General features: G+C 34.5%; 1 pseudogene; it reads left to right on the forward strand.

Moving 5' to 3' along the window:
• Nucleotides 1–9,562: 9,562 nt before the first annotated feature.
• LOC143534218 (protein RDM16 pseudogene) lies at nucleotides 9,563–10,323 on the forward strand (annotated as a pseudogene).
• Nucleotides 10,324–11,131: the final 808 nt, after the last annotated feature.

The following is an 11,131-nucleotide window of genomic DNA, read 5'->3' on the forward strand; positions in this document are numbered from 1 at the left end:
AATTCATGATACGTATCAAAATAGATGTAGTTTGTATGAAATTTCTTGCTAGGGTGGAAATTATATATATATGATCATATTTGATAATGACATAGTTTATAACAATTGTGATAAAGTAAAGTAGTTTGTATGAAAATTCTTGTTAGGGTGGTAGTTATATGATCATATTTGATAATGACATAGTTTTAATCATGTGTTAAAAACATCTTTAACGATAAATGGCTATTAAAATTTAAAGCATACGATACTGTGATTATAAACATGTTTAATGGTAAATGTGATCATGAATATCACATAATTTGATTTGGGTGAAACTTGTTGAAAGCACTAAATTACTAGTTGTGTATGAAAAGGCTGGCTGGACTTGAAGTTATCCATTGGGACTCCTAAAAGTGGAATTGCATGTAAAGTTGTCTATGAAATTGATGAGACTTCTGGTGTAAATAGTTTGCTCATTAATATGGTGGGATCCAAGGTTGTCCATGTGTATGATGGAACCAAACTCTACAATTCTATAACAAGGATGTTACTATTTACTAACATAGGAAATTGGTTTTTCGAGTGGAGACTTTCTAAGAATTCACCCATTAAAAAATTAGTCACATTAAAGCGCACTTAAATGTGAAGTGTTTTCTTATCCATTACCCAAAACGTGTTGATTGCATGTGACGCCGGACAATTTTATCAAGCCATTATTACTTATGAACATGACATATCGAGACTGCCTAGAGTATTATAACATGAATTGCTACTCGTGAGTTCTTAGTATCACAAGCATGGTTTATGATCCAAATATAAAGGACGATGCTGATGTTGTTATGATAATGTTGTCATATTATGAATGCGATACTTAAGCTGTTAGCTTGTAAATAAATATTAAAAATAAAGAGGCAAAATGTATCATGTTTTTTTAATAAGTGAGAACACCTTTTAGTCGTGTTACAACTTGAGTAGGCGAAGACAAGATGAGCCACACACTAGTACGGAGTATTTATTTTTACGTGTTATATAATATATGATACTTGTTTTTTATTTGTTATCAGGGTCGATCTAGAGGAGGGTAAGATGGGCAACCGTCTAGGCCCCACCTATACCTGGTAATCTAGGGGCCCGGAATTTTTTTAAAAAAACAGTTTTTTTAGCTTTTCTAAAATATATGTTCAGGGCTCATTTCTTCAACTCATACTAAGCTTTGGATTTTCTGGAATTTCGATGACGCCCGGCATTCGAATAATAGCGATTTACATAATATTTTTGAAGAATGACACCAGCAAAAAGAGGTTCCTATATTCATCACTAGGATATATGTCCAAACAATGCCAAACGGAGGACAGTTAATGTGATGATTTAGTTTACATTTTTTCTAAAGGCAATGATATATGACATATGACCCTTATGATTGGAGTGGCCGGAAAAAGAAGTGTTGGTTCATTAAATATGACTTATCCAATTAAATTGTCGTTTACAGTTCATTTTTTTGTCCAGTACCTTGTTAAATATATGAATTAAATAAGTAGATTACATGTGTTTTTAAAAAAGATAAAAAGTCATAGGTTGTAACATAATTCCAAGATCCACAAGAGAGAATCTTAAGAAAAACTGATGAGAGTTTGTAACTCGTTAATCGAAAGATCGCCGAGTCTAAGCGATCTTGAGGTCAAACATGGGTGGCCAAATTTGTCTAAATCCGAGCTCGACCAGTTTAATTTAATAAGATTTAGTTTGAACTCGAGTTCGACTTATTTAAGTTAATAGAGTTTCAGTTGCAGGTCGGCTTGCTTTAAGCTTTATATTTAAACTAATGATTGATTTTTCAAACTCAAGTTGCATCTAGAGTTGATTGCTGAAACATTCTATGCTGTCTATTTACCATATATATTGATTATTATTGGTTCGACATTTCAAGGACGATGTGATTGGAGTGGTGGTGGCCGCCGGTGGTTAGAATGTGAGCATTGATGATGAGTGTGGCCCAATAACAACCGTAAACTTCCCTCATTAATGTTCTTGTTTAAATTAGTATAATTCAAATTTTAAGACTTAAAAAAAATGTTTATATATTCTCTTGATGACTTGACGCATGCTTTTAAATTTTAATATTACATAATACGGAGTAACCCTCTACAATTTACAATATGACAGCTTCTCTTTAATTAAACTTAACATTTACACTCTAGCTACATTTTTTCAAAGGGTTTTTTTTTCTAATTAATATTTTTATTTGATTTTTCTTTTCTTTTGTGTATAACTTCTAAAATAGAATATTTTATAACTATCGTGCAGCGTACTTATATTTATCTAGATTTCAACGGAGTAGCGCGTGATTATGTACAAGTATCTAAGCATAGACGAACAACTCATTAAAGTTTTTTTTTATTAATGCTCCATGATTACCGCTTAAGAGATGTAAGACGTGGATCAAGCTATAGGTCTCCCATTAACAAAGTGGTTCGACAAATACATAGCGTGAGCTCGATAGGTAAGCGTAAAATGTATATACTCGTTTTTTCTTCAACATGGTTGAAACATAAGAAACCGTCAGCAGCTGTCATTGCAAGTTGCAACAATCATTCCTGTTTACAAAACATAGATAAGACAAATCAATATATATAATTAACTCTTTCTGGGAGGAGAAGAGTAACCTAAGATTGCACATGATAGTCAACTTTAATATTCAACGATTCATGTCTCTTTGTAATATATTAAAAGCAAAAAAGTATTGAAACTCGAACATAAGCATATATTCCTATCCACTTAAAATAATATGTCCACATTAATTGTGGACATAAAATATTAAAATGTGTACCAATTTGATAGAAACGTGCACTGATTTTTTTACACTAAATTAGCTTGATAATAATAAAGTTACGGAGTTAAGGGCCATTTTAGTACATGTGGTTTGGCCAATTACGCAACTTTAGTACATATTCTTTATTTTGTGCAAATGGCTACCTCAGTATTAAAAAACATGCAGTTTTAGTACCTTTTTTAGCCCCGTCAATTTTCCTCCGTTAATTCAGGGGTATTTGGGTAATTTCATAATTTAAATCAGGGGTATTTGAGTAATTTCATTATATATATATATATATTTTTTTTCTCCTTCTCTCTCCCCCGTGGGTGTCCCTGGTATTTGAGTAGGTGTTTATTTATCCACATATAAACTCATGCATCTCTCTCTTCATTCACCACTCTTCCATTTTATTTTGTTTCTCCCTATAACTTCACCAACCCTCTCCCATTTGTATGTTTGAGACATCAGTCACAAGCTGTCATCGGCTTTTGTTGTTGTCACAGACCAAACCTCTAGTAACCATTGTTGCGCTGTCGTCGGTTGTTGCCGTATGCGGCCGTGGCGGTGGCGGTGATGTTGTACACCGATGGTGACGGTGGTATGGTAGGGTGATGTTATTGACGGGTTCCATTTAAGAACCTAGGTGACGACGGTCGTCACAGTGGCGGAGGTACGATTGCTAGGGGAATTTGAAAGACCAGATTGGCAGGTTCCATTTATGGTTTTTAGTTGAAGGACCTGATTGCTTTGTCCTTCAATTGCTTGAAGGATCAGATTGGTAGGAGGATTTGAAGAAGAATGTAGGAATTTAGGGTTTTATCAATTGAAAAGGGGAAACGATCTTAAAAGAAAAGAAAAACAAATATAATAAATGAAGTTACCATTTTAACCCTGACTTGACGGAAGAAAATTGACGGGGTTAAAAAAGGTACTAAAACTGCATGTCTTTTTAAAACTAAGATAGTCATTTGCACAAAATAAAGAATAGATACTAAAGTTGCGTAGTTGACAAAACCACAGATACTAAAATGACATTTAACTCTAAAGTTATGCATTATATTTTCTTTTCTTACACAACTAATAATGAAATTAAACATGGGGAGATACCTTACAAATGACTTTTCGTAAATGATTAAAACTTTTCATAATAGATTAGAAAAACCATAATATGATCATGAGTAGTGACGGAATCAAAACTAGTACGCAGGTTATTCTCATTCGACTACAACTAAAAAGTTTAATTCATGCTTTTTTTTATAAAGGACGACGTTTATATTTAAAATCTATCAAAGTCCAGTGATCCAAGTATCAATGGACCTTCTTGATCCTTCCCGGCCTGGTTCCGTCCAGATCATTAATAATTAAAGATTCTAGACTGTATAATGGACTCAGGGACGAAGCTTCCTTAGGGCGGGGGGTGCCCCCCCTCCCAGTTTTTTTGCGCGGTAGTGTAAATTGACCATTTTTTCGTTCGAAAATCTGTATACGTAATGTAAATTTACCCGCTTTACACCGAAAATTTGAGGTCGCCCCCTCCTAGTTTATGATTTTTATAATACATTTTGAGTCCCCCCTATGAACTCGCCCAAACTTCACCACTGATTGGACAACCCAAAATTCAAGCTAACACAAAACTTAAAATAGATATCTGAACACATTCACATGCCCAACGTTATTCTATAATATTTAAAGATCAACACATATACAATACATCACATGAGACACAAAAAAAGTATCCAACACATACATATGATAAAGAGTAAAACATGGAACCTTAAAAAATGGACTTCCCTACAAACATTTTGTGAAACCATTACATTTTCACTCTCAACCCTCCACTCCCAAAACTTAAAACATGCCTTTAGAAAAACTATCAATCTTGATGTTGGTGGTGGTGACAACGTTGCCGTTAGTGTCATCGCGGCCAACAACAGAGGAGACCAGAAAGAATACTAAAGACGAAGATGATAGAATGGCTAAGATGTTTGATATATCTAGATACGCATCACCACCATCAGACACCATGGCTCCATCCCCAGGAGGTCCAATTACGTGCATTGCCGCGTGCATGGATATTTGCATGGTGTTAGAACCGGTTAGTGATCGTGCTTGTGAAGTAGGGTGTAAAATTGGATGCACACAAATACGTGGTCGAGGGAAAATTGTAGGCCTTCGTCAAATACATAAGCACAACATCGCACAATATAACTATGATAATTAGATGTTTTTATATTTTGGTTAGTATTTTCAGACTTTCAGTACATATTGATTAGTATAGGTAGATAATTATGTTTTGTTTGTGAAAATATTTCATTGTTGTAGTTTATACGGAGAACTTAGAAGGATTCTAAAATCATAGCTTTTTTCTTATTTGCTTATCATCATGATAGGTGGGAATATAATAAAACACATTTTTTACACGATTCCTCTTAATGGCAATCATGCTTTTAAGTGTTAAAAGACATAATAAAGTTTGGTCAATTAGCCTACAAACAATTGTTGTGTCGTCTCGTTATAAACAAGCAAAGAAGCGAATGCAACCAAATGATCCAAATAACCTCAACACGCATTAAGAACTTCTGTTTTAAAGCTGCGAACACCTGAGACTTGAGGTTTTCAATTGGTGTCTCTTTCTACAAGTGAAGGTATGTGCAAAACATAACAATCAAGTATAATCATCTTAATGGTTTAATAATCATACACATAAGATAGTCAAGCAAACAATTGCAAGTACCCAAAATTCTAAGATCATATGCTATGGGGCGCCCTCAAGGGGCTTGTTTGGGCGACTTGGGAGCGGAACACCGCGGTGGGCCGCTGTTGAACCAAGGGCGACGAGGGTTCGGTCTTTTGAACGGCGGGCGCGGTTGAACAAAATTGGGTGGGAACACTCATTTTCCTCTCTCAACCTCTCACACACACATACATATATATGTATGTGTGTATATATATATATATGGGCGCCAATGGGCATTAAACCACAACGGGCATTATTGGTTGGGACTTCGAAGCCCCTGGTGGTTACGTGGCGCTGACGTGTCACTGGGGAGGCGCTTCGAAGCCCCTCACCATAGAGGATGATCTAATAAGACTTTGCGGTGTGGATACCACATCATTGGTTGATCATGCTTTCTGATCAGGTTTCATTCCACAAATCAAGTCATTTCGAGTATTCAAATAAATCACTAAACAGTGAAAATTATTAGGTCAATCGCATCCTTTTTCTTCTTTGCCCATTTGTCCGAATCAATGACAAAGCTTGACTCAAGATATTTAGAGGGAGCGGGGGCGAAAGTCACCCATCCTGCTTAGCTATTTTCTACTTGTTTAGTTTTCATATTTCTACTTATTTGATCTTAAATCAATATTTTACTTTTGATTTCCTGGACTATACATGGATAGCAATGATAAATGAGATGAGATATTATAAGATTATGAAAGAAAATTATGCATGAATTGAATGTGAGCTTCAATTAAGCCTCGTTATTTTATATTTGAGTAGAAGAGTAAGATTAAGATAAGATATTGTATTAAACTAAATAAAAAGAAAACATTGTAAAGGCATATGCAGGGAAGGTCTCAGGTTTAAACCTGAGCAAATGCATGTAATATTGGTATAGAGTAGGAACACTGCTGCAAAAATCCCAACTAGGCGCCGATTAATCGCTAGTCCCCACCTTACTGATTAATTTTAGGATAATTAATCAGTCAATGGTCAAATCCGGCCAATATCGCGTTTAATCAGACTCGGTAAGTGTTTTCTGACGAGTTCCGGCCAAATTCAGTGGTTTTCAATGAGATTCCAGTCAATTTCCACTCAAAATGCATCTATGCATATATAAAACTGAAAATTTCATATACAAATTTGTGTGTGTATAAAAACTGAAAATTATACATTAAATTTCGATACGATTAATCCCAATTAATCGTTAATTCTCATCCCACCATCCGACTAACGATTTTTACAATACCATGAATAATAAATAATTGAATAGTAGTATGAATACTTGCTATTAAAAAAAAGAAAAATAAATAAAAATAATTGAAAGTCAACACTGAACAGCAATCAATATTCCCTAATTTTCATAATCATTCACAACCGGAAACAATCACCCACCAATAATCCAATCCAAATGACGACGGATCAATACACAAACCCGTAACCCTAACCGGAGAATTTACACAACCGGCGATGGTATTCAACACCGTGTTAGTCGCATCAGTAGCCACCGTCTCCGCCGACGTATGGCAATCAATTGCATGTTTCTCGGAACGTATCTCCACCGACGAGTTACTAGATCTGGTCATCTGTCTTCCTCTTCATCAATTAGGTCAATTCGCCATTTGTTTATGGAACTTTTTCTGCCTGCCTCTATCGCCTGCTGATTCCTATTATCACTCCTACGCTTACGACGACGAAGACGATTCGGATTCCGATTCGTATTTGAGTTCGCCCGGCGGTTGTTTTTCCAGTTATGATCCGTACTCCGACGGTCATTCCGACTGAGTTTGAGTTCTCGCCGGTAACTGATTTATCGATATCGATTATTGTTAATTTGTTATGATGTTATCTTCTTCGATGTGTACAGTATTTAAGTTTAATTGCATAGTTTTTGGATTTTATTTTATTTTAATTTTGAACTATACATAATCTGTTACTTCAATTTTATTATGATTTTGATTTTGATTTTGATTTTGTGATTGATATGTTATTTGATTAAACCCTAAATGATGAATTGAAACCGGTTACAATGGGATTTATTGTTTTATTGGCTTTTTCAGAAACCATTCTCTTTTAAAAAGTCAGCATTGAAAGCTTTTAGAGAACTGTTTGTCAACCATTTAAAAAGACTAAAATAAAAGGAATTTTTATGATTGCTAAATACCATTTAACTTATTGTTTAAAAAAAATAAATAAATAAGCCAATAAGGTGTTTTCAAACTCAATCCCAAACATGCTTTGAATCAATGCACTTTCAGAACTGTCAAGATACAAAGTTTTGTGGCCGTTTAGTGAATTGAATGAACACCTAACTTATCTTTAGGGAATGTTTGTCTGAACTTCTAAAAATTGTTTATTTGTTTTATAAAAAACAAAAGTTGTTTGGTAAGTTCATTTTAAAGCTTTTGGAGCTTTTCAAACTTGTTTTTGCTTTTTAAAAAGCAAATAATCAACTTTTAGAAGCTCAGCCAAACACCCCATAATTTGTTTATTGTTGTCTATGAATGTGCGTAATCCGTTTGTTAAGCTTTGTTCGTGTTTGTAGGGTGTGATTCGTTTATTTTCATTTATTAATTTGGTTATGTTGGTTCGTTAAGGTTCGTTTATTTTTTTATTTGGTTAGGATCCATCTATGTTTGGATATTATATATAGAATGTTGCAACCAATAATCACATGTATCACGGTTAAAACCAAATATACGCTTGTGCTATGCAGTTTTCGCATTTCTATAATTATAACCGGGTACAATACGTATATAGATAGGTTTAAGAGTGTTTTGTAGGTGATTTTACAATTGCCTCTTTATGTGTTTTATTATTATTATTATTATTATTATTATTATTATTATTATTATTATTATTATTATTATTATTATTATTATTATTATTATGTTTGTACTCATTTTGTTTGATTTTGTGCTTTTGTATATGTTTTTATGTGTTTTAACATGTTAACAAGCGAACATGGGCAACACTAATTTCTTAACGAACATACATGGGCACAAAAGTTATATGTTCCTCTTAGAAAAATGGCTCGGCGTCTCTTATATACGTGTAAAATCCTAATTTCACTTCATAAAAGAGTTTCGATTGTGAATGAAGGGTGGTCCTTGAATGAGAATGTTGAGGACTTTTAACTTTTGGAAACTTTATTCTTAGATTGTTTGAAAGAAAATCCTTGAAAGAGATATTATAGGTGGAGGTCCAATTATTCCGCTATGGTTGCAATCAGTACTTCACTTTCTAAAAAAATGGCTGGTTTGAGAACAAAAAATCAAATAGAGCCCCTAAATTATACAGCGAATCAATTTTATTCTACTCGATTTATAGAATTTCTCAAAATTTGTTACTCTTATAATGTGTTAAAAGCGGTCCAAATGAATTCTTGCAAATAGGGCCAAACATATTTGTGATACTCGTAGTATTATCTTTTCAAGTCAAAATACCGCCTATTGCAAATACGACCATGCGCATATTAACTATCATTACGTTTGAGAACTTGCACCTCCGGTCGGTAAGATACTGAACTTTTTTTACCAATGTAGCTTCAACTGGCATGCATCTTTATCTCAAGCCTTGATGGTCATTGTTTTAACATTTTGCCGCCAGGCTTCAAATTGGTTCACCACCTCTATTGACGTCACCTTTTTATGCGCAAAAACTTTCAGTTTGTGTTCATATTTATTCGATTAATTAAATTTAAACAAGTGCTACTTGTTCGGTTGTTTCTTAGGTTTGTATAGATCCTAACCTGTTTGGGCTTAACCTTGAAGCACCAATAACGCAATACTACTAGCCTACTAGGTGGATAACTGTGTTAAGGAACTAAGGAAGCCCAAAACAACTGGTTAAGTTTTGGGCCAAGAAAGTAGAATATGTAGGTGGGCTTGTATTTGTATTGTACCTGGGGCTATTCACGAGCTGAGCCGAACCGAGCGAAGGGTTGCTCGTTGCTTGGCACGTTTACAATCGAACCGAACCGAGCGGCTGAAATTCGAACCGAGCGAAAACCGAAACGAGCCAAAATCGAATCGAGCATTTTTCGACAAGGCCTTCTAGAACCTCCAAAACCAAAAGTCAAAATGAGCAACTTAATGAAAGTTCTTGGGTCCGAAGCAACTCAAGATCCTACCCGTTTGGAAATGGAAATAAGATCCGCTGCAGCTGAACGCGAGCAGGCTCACGTTGACCGAAACATCGCGCGGAAATTGACTCCATCGGAGAGACGTGAGAAGAAAGAACGAAAACTTTTTGATGACAACAGTAATACTCTTGAGACGATTGTTAATGTGTACAAAGTCAACGATCTTTCTCACCCGCAAACAAGGTTTAAAGTTGATGTTAACGCGCAAGAGAATCGGTTGTCAGGGTGTGCGGTTATTTCTGAGGGTATTTGTGTAATTGTGGTTGAAGGTGGTGGTAAGTCGATAAAACGGTATCAGAAGTTGATGTTGAGGCGTATAAATTGGGCAGATGCTGTGAAGGAGGATGATGAAGATGAGAATGAGAAGTTGAAGAATAAGTGTGTGTTGGTGTGGCAAGGCAGTGTGGCGAAACCGAGTTTTCATAGGTTTAATGTGCACGAGTGTATAACCGAGAATGCGGCTCGTAAGGTGTTTTCGGATGCGGGTGTTGGGCATTATTGGGATTTGTCGGTTAACTTTACGGATGAGGTGTGATTTTGTTCGTTGTTTAGGTCTGAAACCGGTTATCATGTTGAATAATAAATGTGTTGGTAGTGACTTGTTACTTTTGAGTTTTGCAATTAAATTGGTTCTGTCTCTCTAGCTCTCATATAATATATTGGTTATCTTAGGAAGGGTCCAACATGGGCCTTGGATGAGAATGATGAGGACTTTGTATTATTTATACCAATGAGTAAGAGTATTCACGTCCCATTTCATATATTTTTCTTATAATTTAACTAAAAAACAAAATTTCATAAATTTATCAATCATTTTTTAAAATTCTTTTACATTTTATTTCCTATTCATATCCATAAATTAATTCTTTATTATTTTTTTCTCTTTTGTCTTATTTTATAGTAAATGGGGATTGGAAGATATGTGATATATTATATGGTATGGAAAAAAAATGAGTTCCTATATTTAGGGATTTACTTTAATTGTCATATAACTCATCCATATAATAGAGAATTGATTAGATATGTGATTTTGATGGTTTTCTTAAAATTACCCTAAATTATATGAGTTTGACAACTTTAGAGAATGGGTTGAGAATGCTCTAAGATATTAACTTTTAGTCTTGATCTCTGTTCTTTATTTAGGGGGTGTTTGGGATTGCTTATTTTACTTCCTTATGACTTATAACTTTCACAAAAAAGTCATAAGGTGTTTGGCAAAATTGAAAGTTGTGAGGGAAATAGGTTATAAGTTACACTTTTGTAACTTATAACTTATGAGAATAAGTTATAAGGAGGTGGAAATAAGGAATCCCAAACAGGCCCTTAATTTGTCAGTGTGGACGGAATCATCTCGAATTTTAATAACAAATAAATAAACACTTTTAGGTAGTGTTTGGTATGATGGAATAAAGATGGAAGGAAATGAATCATTTTAAGGGAATGAATTAAAGCATGATTGATTGTCATGTGTTAA

This window comes from Bidens hawaiensis, unplaced genomic scaffold, assembly GCF_021521415.1.
Source record: "Bidens hawaiensis isolate Kalapana, Puna unplaced genomic scaffold, B.hawaiensis_p1.1 tig00010124_1, whole genome shotgun sequence".
Lineage (NCBI taxonomy): Eukaryota > Viridiplantae > Streptophyta > Magnoliopsida > Asterales > Asteraceae > Bidens > Bidens hawaiensis.